Source organism: Ambystoma mexicanum, chromosome 3p (genome assembly GCF_040938575.1).
Source record: "Ambystoma mexicanum isolate Mex_15411 chromosome 3p, UKY_AmexF1_1, whole genome shotgun sequence".
Lineage (NCBI taxonomy): Eukaryota > Metazoa > Chordata > Amphibia > Caudata > Ambystomatidae > Ambystoma > Ambystoma mexicanum.
In genome coordinates, this window is record NC_090925.1 from 777,078,305 (window position 1) to 777,099,825 (window position 21,521).

Consider the following 21,521-nt stretch of genomic DNA (forward strand, 5'->3'; position numbering starts at 1 on the left):
ATCGCACACACAACTACTACTTACTCTGTACCCAGAATATCACTCCCACCTGGATTCACCTCCTCACAGCCCTTTGGCTCACCAACATAATGCTGCCCACAAACGGTTACATCTCATCACCTCCTCCCCAACATTTACCTGCACCAACTGAAAACCCACACATCCGGCCACCTCTGTCCGCTCAAACTGAACAATCACATCCCACCCCCCACCAGACTTTCTAGATTAAGAGCTCGAACTGAGCCCAGCATGCTCAGGAGCGTCCCACTCCCCTCCAATTCCAGAAACTCAAGACTCGGCTCTCGCACCACCAACGCATTCCAACGTCCAAACCTTGCACACCACTTGAAGCAGCCTCCCACCCACCTCCCTCAGGGGAACCCCTTAGACCTACCCATTCAACTGACCACGTCATGCACGAATCTCACCATTCAAAGCGCCATGGGCATCACTACCCCGGGCCAGACTCCCACTCATACACCCATGCTCAAAAAACACTCCCAGAACCAGGCACTTAAATGCGCCCTCATTAACTCCTGCTCTCTCCCAGCACATGCCATGGAGATCAATGAGCTCATCACCTCTCTTGACCTTGACCTACTAGCCATCACTGAAACCTGGCTACATGAAGCCTCTGGCCCGGCCAGTTCTCTTGCTCTTCCCCAGGGTTAAACCATCCTACGCCAGGACCACAAGTCTTCCAAAGGCGGCGGTGTAGCTCTCATCTCCAAGGAATGCCTCACCATCAGACAATGCAAACTCCCATGGGAAAACAACGCTGACCTCCTCTACGCCAAGTTAACGATCTCCCCCAACTGCACCATAAACATAATTGTCACGTACAGACCGCCAGGAACCACCCGGACTACCAAAAGATTCTCCTCCAAATTCTAAATAATAACCTTAAGAATTCTACCAAAACAATTTTACTAGGAGACCTCAACCTCGGCCTGCATGGCCCAAAGGACAAAGCAGCCACAGCTCTAGCGAAATAGCTCTCCGACCTAGGATTCACCCACAAAGTCACTGAGCCCACCCACTGCAAAGGACGCACCATTGATTGGATCGCTGACCACAAATGCTCCTCATCCATCACCTGCATCTCGGCCCAGCCATGGACGGACCACAGTTGCATACAACTCACTGTCCCTACCAACCCGACTACCAAAACGCTCGCATACGCCCCCCCCCTGCTAAAGTCAGAAGCTCTAAAAAAACTGAACAAACTAAACCTCCTCCCACTTCTAGACACACCTGAACTCAAACCCCCTTTTACCAACAATCCCACCATCCTCGCAAACACATACTCCCACGCCCTCACTAAAGCCATAGATGCCATAGCCCCCATCGGAGACAAAAAAAGAAAAGAAATCTATGCACACCAACTCCTGGTACACAGAAGAACTGTCCACCCTACGCTCCTCCAAACGCCTGGCCCTAGCCTCCTGGCAATCTACGCCCAATGACCTCACTCTTAGAGAATTCAAGAGTATCTCGACATACAAAAAAGCCATTTTTAAAGCTAAATCCGAAGCATTCAACCAGCACATTTCGTCAAAGATAAAGCTTGGTGCTCAGTATTCAGGACGCCCTGCTGAATAAAATTAAACTTCTGCAAAACAAAATTCAATCACAAAGAGATACTCTACCCAAACCTGACCGTACGCCGTTACCCACTCCCACCCCTCTCCACATTCCGACTCCTCTTTTCTCTTTCAGAGAAGTCACGGAATCTGAAGTCATTGACCTCATCCAACATATCAAACCATCCACCTGCAAAGAGGACATCTGCCCGCCTACCATCATCAAAGAGTGCACCGGCGCCCTATCCCCCCCATCATCACAGCATTTATCAATGCTTCCTTCGTCACAGGGACCGTACCACAAAGCCTCAAGGAAGCTTGGGTTCGTCCACTCTTAAAAAAAACCATCTCTAGATCCAACATACCCCAACAACTACCGGCCCATAACTACTGTCCCCTTCCTTCTCAAAATTCTGACATTACCTCAAGTCGAATGCCATCCTAGTCAAGAGACAATCAGGCTTCCGCAAAGGTCATGGCACAGAAACTGCCCTCATTGACCTAAAAAAAATCAAATCACAGAGATCATGGACCAGCCCTCCTACTCCTCTACGCTGCGTTCGACCTGGTCGATCACGACATCCTCACTTCCCATCTAACGAACACAGCCCACTTCTCCTCTCATGCCACCTCATGGATAACCTCCTTCTTGGCAGGCAGGGCCATGAAAGTATACTCCGACCAGGCCAATGCAGACCCCACCACCATCGACTGTGGAGTTCCCAAGGAACCTGCACTTCCCCTACCCTGTACAACCTATTTACGAAGCCCCTCTTTCACAAACTGGACTTGCTCGGCATATTATACACGAATTATGCCGACGATACTCAGGTACTCCTACCCCTCACCGGCAACTACGACCAAGATAAAGCAGCCCTCCTCCAAATCTACTCGACTATCCAAACCTGGATGGCATCCAATGGCCTTTGCCTCAACGGGGACAAAACTGAGTCAATCCTCCTAGGCCCCATGGAAATCCTGCCCAAACACAACAAAAAATATGAAATTGTCTAATTTGACAACTCCATTATACCTGTCTCGTCCTCTGTAAAAACTGTAGGAGTCTACCTAGACTCCTCTCTCTCGATGACCCGCCAGGTCAGCGCCATTTCCCCCGCTGCTGCTGCCCACACCAAACTCCTTTCTAATTTCCTTTCTAAAACGCCATAAAACCCTTTCTAACCAGCCAAAACTGCCTTTCGATTGCCAAAACTGCCTTTCCATTGCCCGTGCCACGATCGGAGCAAAACTGGATTACTGTAATGCTCTTCTGGCTGGCACCCCAGCAAAAAAACATCAGCAGGCTACAGATAGTACAAAGCAATGCGCTTCGAGCAGCCCTTAGCATCCCCAAACATCTCACAGGTAAGACGAGATGCCCACTGGCTCCCCGTCAAAGAAATAGTCGACTTTAAGATCCTTACCCTCACACACAAATGCTGCAGCCTCTCTGCACCACCCTACCTATCAGAAACCATCACCAGAGTCACCTCCACAAGCCCTATAAGAACACAGCATACCAACCAACTCTGCATCCCTCCCATCAAAAGATTGAACGCTGGAGGCATAGGATTCCCTTCCATTAGCCCCTTGACTCTGGAATGCCTTACCACTCTCTTAGAGCTGAAACTTCCCTCACAGCCTTCCGCAAAACCCTGAAAACCACTCTCTTCAAGTAGCCTCTGCTTGCCGTGTTTCCCTCTCTTCGCCTTTTTGTCTAATCACATTACCTCTTGCCCTTCCACTCTGTTGCTGTACTTGTTGCTTGTAATGTCCTACAACCAAATAAATACACGTGCTTATGTAACCACCTGTAACTAAGTTTGCCTCCATATGTAACCAGCAAGTCTCCTTGTAACAGCGCCACGATGCCCCCAGGCTGCTGTGCGCTCTATACATTCTAATACATAAATAAATCTGTCTCCAGCCCCACCTCAGTCTTCTGATGTCTGTCTGTTTCCTTGCACTGCAGAGTTACGTTCCCTGGCAACGAGCACGCGTGGGAGTGCCCGGAGAGAGCCATCTTGTAGTGTATCTCCCAAAATTGCTCCCAGATAAGCCTCATTTGGTCCCCACGGCATAGCTCTCAACCATTTATGTCGCAAAAAGCGGGTGAAAACACCCGATTTTACTTTTGGCGGGTGAGAGGCCCATTGAAATGAATGGGCGTGCATGAGGTTTGGCGGGTGAGTCCGCTGTTTACAAGGCGGGTGACACCCGCCAAAAGCGTGTGAGTTGGGAGCTATGCCACGGTGCCTGTGCCGCTTTTCTTGGTAGTACTGTTAAAGTACATTAATTATTTTAATCACCGGAAGGTGACTTGGAATAAAAAACGGTGCGCACAGTTCCCAGAACAGGATGTACTTTGTCTCTCTTCTATGTCTAGCGACTACACTGACAGGCAAAGTGTGACTGTGTCCCTCTTCCATGTTTAGCGGCCATTACTTCTCTTACTTTTTATACTGAATGTCCGTCATTTAAACAGAATTGGGCTGTACATTTAAGCGAGCACCATCACCTAACTAAAGATTACCAATAACGTGTCTACTTAATAAATACCAACCAGAACAAGCCATTCACAAGACTCCTACTAGAAGCGCCCGAGGAGACATTCTTTCGGATACTATCGCATGTGTCCACCTTTAACCGAAGCAAACATAAGAGAACACGTCACGCAGCAGAGGTGGCCACTCCCAAAGAGCATGCACGTAGATCGCCTCACCTAGACCACATGCAGGAGGGCTCCCACCCAGGAGCAGAATCCACCCCGTAGGTAATACCCCTTCCCAGAGCATCCCGCAGAAGTCACCACGCCCCAGAATATAGCTGGACCTGTATTATATCAGGTAGGAAGGTTCTTTCAAACAATCCTTAATATTTATAGTGAATACGAAACGATATTGTCATTATATGGTACCCTGGACATCAGGTACACTATTTTATTTGGTTTAGCATACATATCGGTTTCGTACTGATTTTTTGTGATTTTATTAAACTGTCGAGTAATACTAGGAAATGGTCGGATAGCTTCAAAGATCTAGAATTGCATATGCTCAAAACAAGTCTGCTCAAACGATAAACATGAATTAATTTTTATGTAACTACTGCTATTTTGTGTAGAAATGTCAACTTGAAGTTATCACTTTTCTGTTTTAATTACACAGAACTAGTTGGATGAATTTAGGTCATGATCCACTAATATGTTTTATTTATTTAAATTGCCTATATTATTTATTTGTTTAGTTCAAAGAACTTTACAAATAAATTAAATACATTAAACATCAAAGAACAACAAATGTTTCCTAAGCCTATATTCAAAATGTATTTAAACGTTTATAGTGAATGTATGGTAAATTCGTTGCACAATGAAGGCCAGACACCATGTGAAGCAATGTTGAGGTGATTTTTTATGTTATATGTTAACAGTACTTATATAGCGCACTGTCACCAACGGAATTGGTCCCCACGCGCTCTGGAGGATCTGTAAATGAGAAGGTGGGATGGGCTAGTAAGGTGGGATGGGCTAGTAAGGTGGAGAGGGAGTAGGATAGTGAGAGGAGTGGTGTACTGTTGGCAGCTTCAACTCGGTAGACACCGGGTGCTGAGCTTTGGCGCGAGTTTTGGATCGGTGTCAGTCCGCGTGTGCTGTTGGTGCGACTTATGTGTTCTTGAAGTGCGTGCAGTTTGTTGTGCGAGAGATGGTTGTGTGATTTTTTTTTTTTTTTAAGTATGCAGAGAGTTTGAGTTTATATTGGTTATTGGGTTATGTGACATTTAGCATGCAAGCATTCACAGTTATGTCTAAGTGTAGCACTTGCTGACCTACATAATTCAGTCTGAGTATGGCACTCGCTAATCTTCACAATATTATCTAGATAATGCACAGGCTTATGTTCACAATTCTATCTAAGTGTGGGACATGCTAACATTCACAATTATGTCTAGATACCGCGCAGGCTGATGTTTGCACTTTCCTCCAGCTGTGACACTTGTTAACATTGATTAATATGTTAGGATGCAGTGCAAGGCAGCATTTTCAGTTTAGGTTTGGGCTGGTGGTCACAAACCTTTCTAAGTATGCATGGGCTAAGTCTATGGCAGTCTGTGTTATGGAAATGTAAGGTAGATTGGCGGGGGCTTTTTGGTGTAGGTTAATTGCTCTACACCCCACCCATGCCATACTTACGTTTTTTGTTGGCGTCTGGTAGCTGCTGGCTTCTCAGGCTTCCCCTGCAGACACTTTCTGGAGCCGCCGATGTAGGAGCCGCCCTTTGCCTGGGGGCATTTAGCCGCAGGGGCTGCTGGGCAGAGGGCTGCCCTGGGAGGGTCATTTATGACCAGGTGTGCCAGCCAATCAGAGGTGGTGGGCGGGGTCGGAGGCAGTAAGGAGACGCCGCGGAAGACGCAGGTAGAGTGGCCCAGGGGGTGGGATCCAGGTGGGATGAGGAAGCGGGCAGGGGAGAGCAGGGAAAGTGCATGCAGCGCAATTCCTTTATTAGGAAGGATTACCTCTGCACCCTCTTCCTTGTCCCTGTACTTACTTGTTAGGTCCCAACCCTCCACGTCAGGAATCCATTCCATCATTTCAATCAACCATACATGCCCCACCCTCCAGTATTCATTTTCCTGCCATACTGACCGGAACTCTGGTGGGTGGCTGGGCTGTCTCTAACTCCTTCAACCCTCTCCCTGCTGATCTTGGAGGGGCACCTGGATTTTGCCCTTCTCCCTGCACCCCAAGCAGCGTGACTATTCCTGCTGGGGGGCTGATGGAGAGTCGCTGCACGACCAGGCATTGGTAATTGGGAAGGGGTCTGGGCACAGGGTCTTTGGTTCTCATGCAGAGCTGGTCCATGGCTCGATGCTGCAGGCTGGCCCGGAGGGGGAGCCTTCCTTTGCCGGCTTCCTCCTCCGGTGTTGCTTGGGAGGATGGGTCTGTGTTGTGCCCATTCCAGTTCATGATGCCAGTACAGTTGGCACAGGAACGGGGTGCTTTTGGGCTCCATGCTGCATATGGCGTTGCTATGGCAGCCTTGTGGGCGGAGAGTGGGGAGGAGCCACAGGTTCGGTTTCTCCTGGTTCTCCAGGAGGCCAGAGTTGGGTCTCCCGGTGGGTGGGATTATAGGGGCCTAGAGGCGGATTAAGCACTTGGATGATGGACTAATGGAGAGCAGCGCCTGTCGTGTCCTGGACCGACACCTTCCCATTCTCCTTACACTCAGACACGCCCTCACCCCTCCTTGCTGGCAGTCAGGCACATTGAAATAACAAAGTCTTAGCGCTCGCTCACAGGGCCAGGCTAAACATTTGTCAGGGCTTGTGGGTGCCCATTTCAATATTATTGTGGCCCCCCTATCCACAGTTAGGGAGGTGGACACCCTTGGGTTGCTTAAATAAGAATGAAGGGATACAAAGGAATTCTCCATAATCTCACGGGGCAGGCCGCCTGAGAGGAGCTGAAAAACTAAAGTGCCACTGAAAAGTTAGTAATTGCTCTGTCAGTGTGATGCTGGAAATGCAGTGCCTCCTAGTCCTTGTCCTACCAGTTCTCTGTGTCTGTGTTCTGTATGTCTTCTGCCACGGAGGTCCAGCCTAGATCTCTGGGAGTGCAGCTCTTCATTTTTCCTTTTGATGAATAATACCCATGGGATACCCATATGGCACCCATGGTTGGGGGTACACCCTTGTAACCCTTATGCATGTTTTGTGTGCACCTGTTTGTTGCTCACAGAGCAGGGTATGGGCTGCTGGCAGCTACATGCAGACTTGACAGTGTTTCTGAGAGTCCTTCATTTCTGGGACACCAAGGCCCTACCATAGGAATCAATGGATTCCTGGACAAAGGCAAGATGGCCACTGTAGCCTCTTGGTTCCTATTGCCTTTACACCTTGTTTCCCAAAGTCCTGTGAAGCCCTGACTCTGTCCCTTTCTCCCTGACTGGCTGTTGGGTGGAAAAACCATATATGGCTCTAGGGCAACCTCCTGTTAGACTGACTGGAGCCTTCCCAGGGGCTGTGAGTTGTGGGTACACCCTTGGAGTGGGACTTGTTAGTGCGCAGTACAAGTGTCCTTTAACATCATCACCACCAGAGTGGTCCCCTGGCGCTATGGCGGATCTGAAAAGGAAAGGTGGTGGGGTGAGTTAATAGGACAGAGTGGGGGAAAAAAGTGCAAGAGAGAAGTGATGTGCTGTTGGCAGCTTCAGTTCGGTTAGCACCGTTTGCTGAGCTTTGGTGTGCTTTTCGGTTGGTAGCCGTCGTGTTCTGTTGTGCAAGGCTATGTGTTATTTGTTTTGTTGTTGCGGTGTAGTGAAGCTTGTGCAGTCTGCTGTGCTTTAGAGGTGTGGTTATATTTGGTTAGAGTTTGAGGTGTATGCAGGATGGTGACATTTTTAGTGGGTTGGTTAGTGGCATCACTATCTAGATGTGATGAATGCTAATTTCCAGATTCTTTCTAGATGTGGTCCGTGAATTTCGCCACAAATTCTATCTAAATGTGTTTCAGGCTAATATTCACAATCTTGTCTAGCTGTGGCACAGGCTAAATATTCATAATCCTGTCTAGATGTGGCATAGGCTAATTTTCACAATCCAGTCTAGATGTGACAAGCCAATATTCATGAAGGGTTTAATGTAAACCAAATTACAATAAAAAAAATAAAAATAAAAACATTTTTAAAAAAGAGCCACAGACCCAGTCAGGCTTGAGATTAAGCCTGGCTCGCAGAAAACAAGTCACAAACTCAAATACAAATCTGGGAAAAGTACATGTGGCTACCATATGAGTTAAAAAGTAGGCATTCTGCACAACACCCGCCTCTGTGTTGTGATGAGTGGCTCCTATGACAGCAAAATTAAGGCCAACTCAACTCTCCAATAAAGTGAATTGGACGAGCTGCATAAATTGAAGGGTAAGCAAAACACTGGTGATTTTTAGATGAACAAATGATGGCCAGCCTGTGGGAGCTATGTGTTACCCCTGGCACACCAGCAGGCTCTCTGATGCACACTCTTCACTGAAAATCATGAAACTTGTGATGATGATCCTGATAAGCATATTATGAAACACCGGACTGTTCATAAGAGAGAAAGAGGTGCGAGAAGTGAACGAGAAAGGGTCAGAAACCAGCCTCCCTTAAGTTCCCCGGGGTGGAGTAACCCTAGATTAAACTTAGGTTTAGAGTTCCTTTTGTATCTTTCTTTATGGTAGAATAGGTTAGTGGTAAATTATATTAGGATTTGGAGTGAGGACTTTTTATTTTACTGACATCCTGATGATGTGAAGGATTCCAACCCGTGCGTCTCACACCGGATCAGGTCTCTTGCCCTTAGCCTAGGATGTAGCGCTCCATTAGAATGCTTTTTCTTTATTTTCTACGAATTCAAATTGAGCCGATAACCGACCCGTCTCACACCCCCTCTTACAAATACCCCAGGGACCATGAACCAGGCCGGTGTGTGTGAATACAATATTTATTTATTTTAATTTCAAAGAAAATCACACAATTTTGATATTGGGCAGCTATCACCAATGGGGTGATAATTACAGTGAAAACTACTGAAATACACTTGGGGAACATATCCAAAGCACAAATGAATAGGAGCACTTTTTCAATTAGGATAGATAGCACCAGAGTTAAGATTACCCCCTGCAATGTTCCCTCAACCCACAATTAATCGAATTCTGACACAAAATAAGAGGATTTTAAACCCTTTGCAATGGCCTAAAATGACACTCTGATTTTAACAAACAATTAATTAAATGTGTAATTAAATCCTGATGTACATATGTTTTATCACAGTTTCAGGGATTTCACATCACTAGCAACCATAAGGTAAGGTATCACAAAAGGCATACAGTTAAAAAGCAATGTGAAAGTGAGAACCCAGTGCAGTCGAAATCACACGTGGAAAAGTTGCATTTACACTTTTTTTTCAGTTTTAAATGTCAAAACGTTTTTTTTTTAAAACGGGTGAAATATACAAAATCGGAATGCGTTTTTTAGGCAGGGTGATAGATGCACATCACAGGGACAATATGAATGTGAAAGAAAGACTATAGCTGAAGAACTGGATGAGATTTTCAAGGTGAAGGGAGGTTCAGTTTTTGTAAAATGAAGCAATCGAGAAGAGAAAATCTGTTTTAAAGAAAAAGATTCACTTAGACTAGATTTAATGGCTAGAAAAGAGGAACGCCACCCGTAAATATAAAAGATATGCTGCAGTGTACCCCTTTTCTTTATGGGAAAATTAATTTATTTAATCAAAATATTGCTCAGGAGTTACAAGATGGGGTAAATGAAAGAATGGCGCTAACACTAGGAAATCAAGGACAAGATGCACAGAGAATTAGAAAAGTTTAAGATAAGTTATCATGGTATGGATAGGATTACTTGGAGAGTAGGACAAAGAAAAAGTATCAAGATGGGATAGGCTATGTGTTGCTATGGGATGGGGAAATACAATCCACACTTGAGTTTGGATATGGGACAGTCAACCGGTTCTGGACTCAAAAACTCTGGTCACCACACGGTGGACTTTCCTGGCAAAAAAACAGCTGGCCAAAGGTCTGGTCACGGCACAGCGACGCCTCAGCTTGATGGAGCAGGTAAGCAGGGCAAGCAGGTAGTGGGCAAAAAAACCGTCTGGCCACAGGATGCTTCCCAAAATTACCACAGCTTTCCCCCTAGATTATTGGGATTTTAGTGGGGTTTTCTGGATCAATGGCCTTGCTGGGATAGGGTCAGCAATGCTTTGGCCTGGCTGGGGTAGGATCAGCTATGCTTTGGCCTTGCAGTAGAGTCTGGAATCTTGCAAAGGTGGATCTGGAATGTCAGGATACACAGGCGCTGGAAATCCAGGAGAGAGTGTGTTGCCCCTGTGAGCTCCCACCTTTTATATAAAAGTGGGTGACATCACTGGTTTATCGTTGGGCAGAACTGAGCTAGACCTACCCCCAAGAACCGGATAGGTCAGCCAATGTTGGTGGCCTCCTCTAGGAGGGGACTCAGTTTATGGGGTTGTGTTTTATGAGGTGAAGAGCCTTGCCACAGTCCTTTTTGCCAAAGATCCTTCATAATATAAAGTACACATTTATACAGTTGTGGGACTTTAACACATTACATAATCAGATTACATATTTTATACAGAGCATGGTGTTCCCACTCCCAGCTCTGTACGCCCTTGTTTCACCCTTCTAATAGTTTTTTGCGATTTTAGTGAGAACCGTTTCACCCAAAATCCCACAATTTTAGGTGTGTGTGCATATTATCATAGGGCATATTTCTATTAATTTTACCATTCCACCATATGCACTTTCCCCATGATTTACATTCTCCTTCCGTTTGTGTTTGTGTCCCATACATGCTATGGACGTCCGCAATATCTTGTTTAGAAGCCACGAAAATCACATTTAGACTGTACAACTTTTACATTTATGCGCTGTCCGGTTACACCATTAACAGTCTTAAAAGTTTATTTATCAAATAGTATTTGGAAACAGATGGGGCTGCCTTTATCCTCCAAATATGGTCATGTCTTTCCAGGCTACCACCAACTGTCAGTTCAGCCCAGGGTGGCCATGGGGGTTTCCCAGTTTGATTAAATGTTTATTGCCACTTCCCCACTTCACAGGTAGGTGTCCCAGAACCTGTTGTCTCAGCCTGGAGCACAAACAAAAGTCTGATGACCCTGTGATATGAGGCCTTCTGGTCCTATTCAAAGTTTCCCAAGATAGCAATTAACATGCATATGTCCCAGAAGTTTATGGTGGCTCCTTTTGGGGGGGAGGCCTCAGTTTAGCCAGCAGAAAAACCTGTTCTGGAGCTTCCACAGCAGCCAGCTAATGCATTTAATTCTTTTTCATTTTATTTGCTTCTGAATCAGAAGCAAGCCTGTTGAATAAAACATCCCATATGTTTCCCAGCACAAACCCTTTACATTGCTAGACAAGTACACGGCCTTATCCAACATACACTTTTAAAACCGGTATTTCTCTTATTTGAAAAAGTGCATTTAAACACGGTGTGAAGCATGCTTGCATGTTCCTTTCAAAAGGTTCCATCTGACTTTCCCACATTGTTCTGCAGGCCCAGTTTCTCTTTTGCAGCAGTCTGTTTAAGACACAGATCCACTGAAATTGACATAGATCCAGAAAGCTAGGGTTTCTTTTGAAGCAGTGATTTGTGACATTTTGTAGCCCAAAAGTCAAGCATTTTTCCATGCAGCTGAAAGTAAAGCTTCTGTGGATTTCCCAGACTTGGTCTGACACCGCCTGCCATTCAGGGATAATGCTCTCTCCTGCTGGGGCACAATCTGAATATGGATGGGCATGGCAGGGCCTTATTGATAAAATCCGAGTCATGTAGAACAGATGAAAAGAGCATCAAAGCAGCATCCCTTTAAATGTAAACTATTTCCCTTTTTCAATGGGAAACTTTGGGCTAGCAGCGCAGCTTTTCACTTTGCTTCTTCAGTACATACAAGCACACCCTGGCAGCCTTTCTCGGGGTTTTCCCTGTTCCAACTTGCCCAATGGTTCTTGGCAAAACAGTGCAGCCATCCTTTTGTAGCTGCAAAACGCAGTTCTGATGCGAGGCAGTGGTGCTCAATGGAGCCAGTGCAGCCATTTTGCTTTTAACTGCTGAAGTGCAGCTTGGTTATGGATGGAAATACTGCTGAGTGGGTCAATGTATCCCACAAATTCCCTCCCCCACGACTCTTCTGAAACGTCTTGTCGAGGGAGTGCCGGGCAAAGTGGGATTCATCAGTAGGGCAAAGTGGGGTTCATCAGGTGGAGTCCTTCTTCCATCAGGGAGCGGTACACCATGATCCTCCCGTCTTCTCTCGTTGGAGTGTGGAGCAACACCCATAGATTTCCCTTGGGTCTTTCTTTGTGGTGTGGAGCGACACCCCCAGATTTTCTTTCGATCTTTCTTTGTAGTGTGGAGCGACACCCCCAGCTTTTCCTCCGGCCTTTCTTTTCCAGGTCCCCTGGGACGTCCTCCTTGGTCTATGAATGGGCGGAACCGGTTACTACATTTTCCCACTGACTGCCTTCCAGGAAGGTTGACAGCAGTGGGACACACATGCATTCAATTTTTACAGTGCTTAGATGATAAAGACAAATGATCACTCATAAGACACAGATAACCATTGATTTGACAAGAATTTTGGGAATGCCTTTCGACCCGACATTGAGGAAAACTGCTCCCTGTTAATTATACCTATAAACCTACCTGTTCCCTTCTGGTTCTTCTTTTTCTGGTTCTCATTCTCCAGATGTCTCCTCCATTTGATTTGCTATGGGCTCCTCAATTAGCTGCAAAGTGTGCCTAGTGTGACAACTTTTTAACTGATTAATATGGACCAATTTCTCTTCTGCGTACTCTATAGGCGACAGGTGAAATTTTGTCTACAATTTGAAAAGGATTGCGCCAGCTTGGTAAATATTTCAGCTCCTTGGTCTGGTTCCTTTGGAAATTGTACAAGTAGACCCTGTCTCCTACTTGGTATTCCTTTTTGGTTGTTTTTAGGTCATGTTGAGTCTTCATCCCCTCTGTAGATTTTTCCTGATTCCGCCGAGCGTTCGTAAAAGCGTGTTGAAGGTGTTTTCTTAGATTTTCAACATACTCATGTGTTGTGGAGGCATTTCAGTGTCTGCTCTTGTGTTCTGTAGAGCAGATGCTGAGGTAGCACCATCCTTCGCCCAGTCATGAGCTCAAATGGAGACATCTTGGTCACAGAAGAAGGTGTAGATCTGATAGCCATCAGGACAAGCGGTAATCGGATGTCCCAACTTGGCCCAGAGTCTGCCACAAACATTTTTAAAATGCTCACAATTGTTTTGTTGTACCTCTCAACTCCCCCACTAGAGGACTGTTGGTATGCAATGTGAAGTTTCCTTTTTACCTCAAGTATCTCCCACATCTTTGTCATCACTTCGCTGGTGAAGTGATTACCTCGGTCTGACTCAATCCTTTGGGGGTAGGCTCCACAAAGGATAAAGTCTTACTTGCATAGGAGATGACTTTATTGACCTTGTCATGCTTTTGATATATCACTGCTGTCAAGCATGTATTCGAGAACCCCGTCTCCAAGAAGAACTCCTTGTTTTTGGCAGGATAAGCTAGACAAGGTGCTTGTGAGAGGCTTCTTTTGAGTTGCTTTACTGCCTCGGCTTGTTCTGGACCCCACTCCCACTTGACCCCCCCCTTCAACAGATGGATCAGGGGTCTTGTGATCTCTGCTTAATCCTCAATGAACTTCCTACTGTAATTAGTCCGTCCAAGGAGGCTTCTTAGCTCACGCAGAGTTGTGGAGTCTTTGAGTTTTAGGAGTGCTTCCACCTTCTTCTGCTGGGGACAGAGACTCCCAGGAGTTATCTCATGTCCCAAGAAGTTGACACAGGTTCTGCACCACTGTGCCTTATGGAAAGGACATTTTTGCTCCGGCAACCCTCAACTGGGCCAGAACATAACGGATTTCCGCTATGTGTTCCTCCACAGTTGAGCTTTTTTTATCATGACATCATCCACATAGGCCAGGTTACGCCTTTCACCCAAGTCGGGCATGGCCTTATGTAGGAAGATGTTGAATTTGTTGCCGGAGTTTATGTATCCGAAGGGAGTCTGGGTCCACGTGTACTGCTGCCCCCCGAAGGTAAAGGCCAGCTTGTATTGGTCCTCCCTACTGACAGGCACGGTCCAGTACCCATTTGTCAGGTCAATGGCAGTGTATACGTTTGACCCCTGGATCCGGGCCAGTCCTTGGTCAATGTATGGGAGAGGCCATCAGAACATGTGGACCTGTTTATTTAGCTCCCGCCATTTGGTTTTTAAACTCCCCAGCACCGGATTATTAAAGGAGCTGTGGACTGGACGAATTATCCCACTGGACTCAAGGTTTTTGATTATTTCCGTCAGTGACTGTTAGGGAGAATTCTCTGTTTAGGCTGAATTTCCTAACCTAGTGAGTCCCCCAGCAGCTTTGCTGGATTTCTGGAGTTTGTTTTTTTCTCCTGCCAAGAGTGAGACTCTTTTTCTCCCACTCTTGGACATGATTTATGGTGTTCCTTTGACTGTTAATGTGTTTTATGGGCTATGGGGTCTCATGTGTTTTTACTATATGTGTTACACAGCACCCTCCGTGCAGTGACACAGGGGTGTCATAGTGACACCCCACCATAGACTCCATACCCTGGGACTGACTACTGTCTCCCAGGGCATGTAAAGTCACCATTGGCTTTACTAGTCCCAAATTATGAACAGAAACCAGTACAAACCATCATATTGTGGACGTACTGGTCAGGCCAATTTGATTGCCCCGGGGTCTGTTAGTCGAGGGGGCACGTCTCCGTCCCCCCTGATCGAGTTTTGGCTGGTGGCAGTGGATACTACTTTTTATATTCGACCGCGAATATATCCCTATGGGATTTTCCCATTGTTCGAGGCTACCAACTTTAATTATTTAATTCTCATAGCCTCGAACATACCGCCGGTTTATTTATTTAATATTAATTCGCCGGTTGGTATTTTTTGCCAAGACTCGATTCTAAAATGGCGTTTGTGTTCTCTTCTGTGACTCCAACCCAAGTCGAGCCCTTTGTTCCACTTTTGGCGGGCTTCTCCACAGAAGCCTCCAAAAGTGGTGCCACTCTGTCTGGGTACCACAGGGGGTGTGGGAGGGGGTTTAGGCACCCTGGACTGAGTTACCCTGGTAACTCAAGTCGCACTCTTGTGTGATTGGCCCAAGTGGTGAGCCGGCCGGCTCACCCCTTAGCATGTTTGATTGACAGCTAGGCTGAGTGAATGGGGGCGTGCTGCATAAAAGCAGGGTTTTGGGGACTGGAACTTCAGAAGGACCTGAGAATCCGGCGAGGGAGAAGCTGAGCCGACCTGCTACGACGACACCACCGGTGGAGCCCTGCGGAACCGACTCACCACTTCCCGACGACAGAGAAGATCTCCGGCTGGAGAGTCTTCTTCCCCTGACTGGTGGGCACAACCAGTTTACCTTCTTTTCCTCGCATCCCAGGACGTCTTGTGGTCGAATTGCCTGTGCCATGCACCCCGGCAACTGGCTAGCCACTTACCACTGAACCGCGAATAAAAGGACTGCTCCTTTTAACTGAGAACTCTGCGGCTGGTTTCTTCCCTGGCAATGCAACAGACTCCTGTCTTCCTCCCCGACGAGATCCTCTCTTCCCCCGGACGAAGCACCGACTTGCATCCGCTGCCAGGAACAACTGCCCCTGCTGGAGTATTCTCACCACTTTAAGGTACTGTGTCCGCCAGGCCTCCCTTTCTAAAGATTGCTACAAGGTAATAATAATCCCTTAACCTTCTGGACTGGGCTGGCCGCCTTGACCATCTAACTGGTCCCTTTCTTTTGGTCCAACTGTTTCTGAACCTTTTCGAGACTTTTGTGCACTTTTCAACCGTGTGACCTTGGACACATTTCGTTCTGATCCTCTTAAAGTGGATCCAGCTTTCTGAACTCTAACTTCACGGTTTGATTCTGCCTTCCTCTCTTGCTGTGTTCTTGTGAAAGTGTTGGGATCTGTTTCAATTTATACTCTGCCTTTCTCTCTCTTTTAAACTGAATTATTAGAGTGCCATCTGTGTTAAGCGCTCACCGCTGTCTGAAAATAAGTGGGGCTTTACTTAAGACTTGTCTAATATTCTTTTAAGGGAGTGTCTATCTTTTAGTGACCGTGTTTTTGAACTGCTTAATATTGGTGCCAGTGTGTTTTATTAGATGTGGTTTTAAATAAATAATTATATCTCTTTTACACCAAGCTCTGGTCAGTTTGTGTTCTTTTGACCTATTGTGAATACTCTGTATACTGCCTAACTCTTCTTGAGGGAAGTCTGACTGCTCAGCCACAGCTACCAAGTGAATCTGTGTGGTACAGACTGCTACCAAGTGGGTTTACTGCCAAACACCTGTAGTCTTAAATATTTTGCAGTGGTCCCAGAGAGAACTGCACAGGTTTCTGCCTAACAGTGACTCCATGGATGCATGAGGCAAGCGATATTGCTTCACAAACACAGGAGTCATTCCAGGGTCCGTGGGAATTGTTGTAGTATGGATCTCGGTGCAACCACAGTTGTACGGATCCACAGCAAAGAGATCTTGAAAATCTAAGAACACCAGTTTCAACTTTTGCTTGTGTCTCACAGGCTTCAGCTAGGTTGACCCGCTCTTCAACCATTTGCCTGAAGCCTGGAAAGACTTCGGGTTTTGCTATCTCAGCGGCCTCCTGCAGCTAGGTGGAGAGGTCCCTGGTTAGAGTATTGACCTGGACAGAGGGTTTCAGGTAGGAGAGGCAGTCATTGTGGACCTGGAATATCACCTCATCCTGTCTGATGTCACAGGTCGCCGCTTCCTCCCCGTAAGGGCAGGAAGAGTACACCAGGAAATTCCCCCCCTTGCCGGGTAAAGATCTTGTCTGGAGGTAAGTCATTGTCAAAACAGTCATTGGGGAGTGGTCATATCAGTTCATTTCCTAGATCCATGGAAAAATGTCGGTCATCAACCGCCATTCCAATAATGGTGCCTGCGCCCAGAGTTATGCTCCTGAGGTCGCTTTTATCCACCACTATTGGAATGGTGTTGCGTTCTACATTGACTAATGGGGTTGGGATTAACCCCAACCCCTGCTGTTTGAGATGGGCATTGGGGTGTACATATGCATCAGGATTATGCAGTTTCTGTCCTCTTTTCATTTTTAATTCAAGTGGGAATTGTCGGGTCCGTCCTGGGATGGTGACCTCCTCTCCCATTTGAACTTCAACTGCATACAGCAGCAATTGGGCTGACTGAAATGCTTTTTCAGAATCATCAAAGCCCATGGGGTTGCCCCCTAGTCGGGACCAGGCTTTGTAATTTATCAGGTCCAAATTAATGGCAAACCGATTGAGAATGTCCCTGCCTAAATAGAATGCAGCAGGGACATCTCGCATGACCCAACAATTATGTTCTATGCTTTTGTTACCTATAGAAATGTTGAGCATACACCTGCTAGGCAGGAGATGTTTGGAATTGGGAGTTTCCAGGCCAATTTCCCAATTATCGATCAATTTAAATGTGGGAATGGCTGGATCTTTTGGGAGCTTTCTGAACATGGCTTCGCTGATGAAGCTCTTTCCGTTGTTCACGCACACTCGGGCGAGAACAGCCTCCTTCCCCTCTTTTAACTGAATAGGTATGAACAACTGTTAATTTTCTGAATATCAGCTAAACTTTGAGCTGGTTTCTCATCCCTTTTGACTATAGAATTGGGATTTTCAGATTGTGAATCAGTATACAATTTCAAAGTATTTCCTTCCAGTGTGGAATGCCACTTAAAACTGGAAGGTTGATTTTCAGGAATGGAGAGGAGTTCCCATCACCAGTGTGTTGTCCTACAGCAATCACTGTCACGTCAGACATTTGATTGTTCTGGAAATGAAACTCAATATGGTCAGCTTTTTGTTCAACCATGTGGCATGTGCCATTTAAACTAACATGGTTAACACTCTGTTTTAATTTTATTGGCCTGCGAGTCTTAGTCCAGAGTACCTTGTTCACACAGTCTATTAGGGGAGACAACCTACGAAGGATGTCATTCCCTAGTAGACAGGGCGTTCCCTCTGGAGTCACGACTATGACCGGGTGTTTCACCTAGTGTTGCACAATTTTTATTTCCAGATCCGCAGTCCCCTCGACAGGAATTTAATTCCCGTCGAAGTTTTAGAGTTGTCCAGGCTGAGAGGGATATGGTATCTCTCCCTACCCACCCCCCTTCCCGAATTTAGCTGCTCAAAGGCCCTTTTGGACAGAAGAGTGGCTTGGGATCCAGTGTCCACCAGTGCTGGAATTGCACATTGCCCTTGCACTTGAACGGGGGCATAAAATCTCCCCCCCTTCTCCTCAAGTCGGCAAAGGTAATGGGCATTTTGAGCAAGATGGGTGGTCAATTTCTTTATTTTGGATTCTGACACAGTGGCATTTTGGACTATTTTCTGTGTCAGTCTGGGAATCTGTAATAAAAATGTGACATCTTGAAATAGTGGAGATTTTGGAATCCCCTGTTTCCCCTAGCTCTGTGATGCCCCCTAGTACCTGGAGGCTGTCACTAGGACCAGTTTGTGGGGAGGATCCCTCCTTTACTATTTTTTCCTCAGGATGACAACTCTGGGGTTCAGGGATGGGTGACTCTGAATCAGTCCCCACACCCACTCAGTCTTCAATCGGATCTCTCGGGACCCATTTCTCTTTGGGAGGAATTCCCCCATCCCGGAAGGAGAATATTTCTTTCTCAGGATCTTTTAAGGGTTCTTCCCCTTCAAACTGGAAGACACTCACTTCCTCCACAAAATGGGCCTTTTTACTGTCTTTATTTCTCCTACCCACCCTCTGTTCCCTTGGTTGCAGATTTTCGGGGCAATAGATTTTTGTTCCGGTTCCTGGGTGTCTAAAGGCTTTTTACAGGTGAGGAAGGAAGCTTCCTCCAGGACTTTACACCTCCCCTTTCCACCCGTGCCTCCTCCTCTGGAACCAGTGAATTGTCGGGGTTCTCTCCCCGTCATTGTTCTGGGGTGCCAGACCATTGGTTTGTAGGGTTCTGAGCCTCCATGTTCATCTGAGGGTTTTGTTGAGCCCTCAACATGCGACCCAGATCCTGTGTGAGGTTCTGGACCTGGAGCTCCAGTTGGGACACCCGTTCTGGCTGGTACGGGGGTCTCTGTTCGTATCTAGGGGGTTCACGGGAAGGGTAACTATCCCTTCTCCCGGAGTACCCTGGATATTGTGGATTTTGGTAACCCTCCACCATTGGCCTCCCCTCCCCCGGATTGGGTAATCTGGGCTCCTGAAAGCGGGGAAAGAAAGGAGGGTTGTCCTACAGGTTGGGGATTTTGTGGATACCAGGGAAAGAAACTTGACCCAATATTTGGAGGATTACTGCCCTCCTGAGGGAAGTTAGGAGGGGAGTTTCCTGGGGTAGTACTTACCTGATTGGACCCCGCCCCTTGGGCTGGGGGAGTCCATACATACCCCAAGATAGGCCGGTTGCCCTTATATCTGGGACTTATATAATCAGGAGAATTAGGGGTCCCATTGGTGGGATTACCTCCCTGATTGTTACCTGTTTGTGATTGGCCTGAAGGCCTTCTTGGCTTCTGATTTTGCTGGTTTGGGATTGGTGCATTTTTAGGCTCCCCCATTTCTAGATCCAAAATGGGGTCAACCTTCACCTCTGCCACCTTAGCAGCAGCAGGGGTGTTGGTTGGCTTGGAGTTTTTAACCGGATTTTCATTTTCTGCAGGTTTTTGGACTTCATATATCCTGGTAGCCTGCTCTATTATCCAGTCCAGAGATCTTTTATCATGGAAATCCCTCACCAGCTGGGTCATATTGTATTTTGGGAGTGCATGAACGTAGGTAGTGATAAACTCTCTCCTACCCGTGCGCACCCTCCTGGTGGTTTGGGCAAAGGCGCGTTTTAATTCCTGCACAAACTCGCGTGGGACCTGGTCTTCTCCACATTGTAGATTGTAGGCTGCTTTGCGAGCCTCTTGTGGGTTTCTATTGGTGGAAAAGTGCTTCAAGGTGGCCGCCTTATAGGTGGACCATCTTGCATGTTTTTGGTCTTCCAGTCCAGCAAAGAAGCTGAAGTACTCTGGAGAGAATGTCCATTTGGCATAATCTATACAGTTCTGGCTATCTTTTATATGAAATGTGTCCCCATTTGTTCATAGAGTTCCAAATGCTCCCAGACAGAATATTTTGCGTTTTTATTGTACAGTGTCATTAAATTCCTGATGGCCTTGATCTGCCTAATGGGGTATTTCACCAGAACTCTTTTTGGTTTATCTGCCTTCTTTCGGCTCATCACCTGAGTCCGTTCACCCTTACACTCGGAGACGCTGCTGTTTGAGGTCCCTTCATGATCATCTAGGCGCTCCCTGATTCTGTGAGCTTGGGAGGGGCTTGTAGAATGGTGGGGCCTAGTTTCTTCTCCCCTGTGGTACACAGGAGATTAGTCTTCTGACTCCTCCCTGCTTCCCGGGTTGGCAGAGTATCCCCCCCCCCCCCAGCGCCCTGATTGGGCGGACGTCTTCAGGATGCTCTTTTGGGGCCTCTTTTCCTGTTGTTGTTGTGCAAAGCGAACCAACTGGTCCCTTTGGAGGTAATGATTCTGCAGATTAAATTCCCTTACTTTCTCCTCATAGGAGGTTTCCTGGTCAGAGACATCAGCCATTATATTGTTGTATCTATCCAGGGATGCCCTTCTATCAATTTCTGGGGGGCGCTGACCTGTCGGCTCCATCCTGCTAGGCCTATTTAATTCTGATGGCCTCATGGTTTCTGGCTCATGTGCACCAGTAGCCATGAAGTCAGCAGTGCACAAAATATTAAACGGGTATGAGTCTCTTAGTACAGAGGTCATCATACTATGATCAGGGATTGCCCTGGACCTCTCTACCTGTTCGGGGGCCCCTTCAGTTTGGATTTGATCTAGGATACTCTTTCTACAACCTCGCTAGTTTTTCCTTCTCAGCCCCTACCTCTTGATAATAGGCAAAGATCTGAGCCTTTTGCTCGGCTATCAGGGCTTTACTGGCCTCTATGACCCGCTCCTGAGCTGCCACTTGCTTGTGGAGCCCATTTTTCTCCTCACAGAGGGCCTTATTTTCTCTTTGTGCTGCCTGTATAGTTTGGGAACACTGAGCCAATTGTTGTTGCAGGAGATTTACCTCCTGAGTTTGCACCTTTTTAGTTTGGGTGTTCTCTTCCAGAGCACCTTCCACCCGTCTGGTGTGCTCCAGTAACTTTCCATATTCTGTTTTGAGTTAATTTGCTTTCTGGAGGCCCAACTCACTTTCCTGTAAATCCTGTTTTTAAATTGCTTACTTCCTGACACAGGGCATCTTTCTCCTGATTTATGGTGCC

At 46.7% G+C, this 21,521-nt stretch overlaps 1 protein-coding gene across 3 annotated transcripts in view; it reads left to right on the plus strand.

The window, feature by feature from the left end:
- Positions 1–4,003: 4,003 nt before the first annotated feature.
- TEP1 (telomerase associated protein 1) overlaps positions 4,004–21,521 on the plus strand; it is a 2,409,067-nt gene continuing 2,391,549 nt past the window's right edge. For 2 of the 3 annotated variants that reach the window (XM_069651741.1, XM_069651744.1), the window contains exon 1: positions 4,004–4,429. The gene's annotated coding sequence lies outside the window, so the exon portion shown is untranslated. The remainder of the gene's footprint in view (positions 4,430–21,521) is intronic. The other variant, XM_069651746.1, reaches the window with a different exon arrangement.